The 1,959-nt window shown below is 45.9% G+C and overlaps 1 protein-coding gene across 1 annotated transcript in view; it reads left to right on the forward strand.

Annotated features, from left to right (window-relative positions):
- The window catches only part of Fkbp9 (FKBP prolyl isomerase 9), a 47,888-nt gene that overhangs the window by 43,856 nt on the left and 2,073 nt on the right, over positions 1-1,959 (forward strand). The window lies entirely within an intron of this gene.

The raw sequence follows: 1,959 nt of genomic DNA on the forward strand, positions 1-1,959 counted from the left end.
TGAGACCTAGTCCAGTGTGTTGAGACCTAGTCCAGTGTGTTGAGACCTAGTCCAGTGTGTTGAGACCTAGTCCAGTGTGTTGAGACCTAGTCCAGAGTGTTGAGACCTAGTCCAGTGTGTTGCCAAGGCTGCCCTTGAACCCGTGATCCTCCTGTTCCAGCCTCCCCATGTACACTGTCATGCCCAGTACAGTTACTTCATGTCATCTTGATATGTCTTCCCAGTGTTTTCATTTCTTTGCTCCTTTTATAGCAAAACCTCAAGAGACTTGTCCTATGGTCCTCTTCCGCTCCTGATTTTGTGTGTGTTTAATGCATTCTTTTTTTTTTTTTTTTTTTTTTAACTCTTTTGTTTTGAGATGAAGTTTTGCTCTGTAGCTGAGGCTGGTCTTGAACTCACTGTCTTCCTGCCTTAGCCTCCCGACTGCTGGTAATATAGGTAGGCACCATTGTGCCTGACTTTATTTTGCCTTTTGGAGATAGGTACTTCCTCTCTTGCCCAGGCTAACCCTAAATATTTGAGTTCCAACCATCTTCCTTCCAAGTAGCTGGGACTTGAGCTTTCCATTGTGACCAGCTCTCCGCTCTTTCTGTGCGTGGATGTTTTGCCTGCATAAATGTCTGCTCTAGGCTTATTTCCACTTTGCATTCTGGTCACCTGCTTTACATCTTCAGTAACTGAACCTCGATCCTAGTCCTAGCCCCACCCTAAGGCTGCCTCACCCGGAGCTTCTCCATGAGTCTGTCATAGCTCCTTGCTTCTCACAACCCACAGAGGCTCATCTCCAAAGCCTCCCTGTGGCTGTCAGTGCCCTCTCCATCTGCTTGCTGCCACCTCACCAGCTACTCTCTTTGCTTGTGTGGTCCATCACACATGTTCTGAGAACCCACGAGGCAGGCTTCCACCCTCTGAACCAACTGTTCTTTATGCTTAGACTAGACTCAGAAAACTGTCTGGCTCATTCCCCAATTTTCTTCAAGTCTTTGCACAAATCTACTCTGACCACCAAATTTATGTTTCAACTTGCCCTCCCAAGTTAACCTTCCCTCGCTTTCCCTTCCCTCCCTCTCTCTCTTGGTGGAACAGTCTATTTTATAACTTAAGGTATAATTTACTTACTATATTCATGTAGAATGTCAATATCGCAAGAGCAGTTTTGTTTATGCTGTATCCCATGACTTTAGAATGATGCTCGGCACATGGTGGATGCTGGTAGGCTTTTTATCATGAATGAATGAATGAGTGTGTAGGTGTAACCCTGTTTTGGAGGGGTCAACCTCAGGTGGGAAGTTGAAGCTGTTCTGGTGGCTGAAGCGTATTGGACACCTCGATCCCAAGGGCTCTTGCTGTCCTCTAGTCAAGGGATTTAAAAACGTTTCAATAGTATTTTTGTTTTAAAAGCATGTGTATGTGTGTGGGAATATGTGCATGTACAGATCAGGCAGCCGAGGAACCCAGAAGAGAGCATCAGATCCCCTGGGGCTGGAGGAACTACCCAGCCTGAGTCCTGGAGCTAAGTGCTCTTAACTGCTTATCCATCTCTCCAGTCTGTAGTCCGGGGGAATTTTCATCTGCATCTAAGAAACCCAGACAATCCAGTAGATGACTGTGAGCATCCACTTCTGCATTTGCCAGGCACTGGCATAGCCTCACATGAGACAGCTATATCGGGGTCCTTTCAGCGAAACCTTGCTGGCATATGCAATAGTGTCTGGGTTTGGTGGCTGATTATGGGATGGATCCCCAGGTGGGGTAGTCTCTGGATGGTCCATCCTTTCGTCTAAGCTCCAAACTTTGTCTCTGTAACTCCTTCCATAGGTGTTTTGTTCCCTATTCCAAGGAAGAATGAAGTATCCACACATTGGTCTTCCTTCTTCTTGATTTTCTTGTGTTTCGCAAATTTTATCTTGGGTATTCTAAGATTCTGGGCTAATATCCACTTATCAGTGAGTGCATATC

This window comes from Mus pahari, chromosome 2, assembly GCF_900095145.1.
Source record: "Mus pahari chromosome 2, PAHARI_EIJ_v1.1, whole genome shotgun sequence".
Classification (NCBI taxonomy): Eukaryota; Metazoa; Chordata; class Mammalia; order Rodentia; family Muridae; genus Mus; species Mus pahari.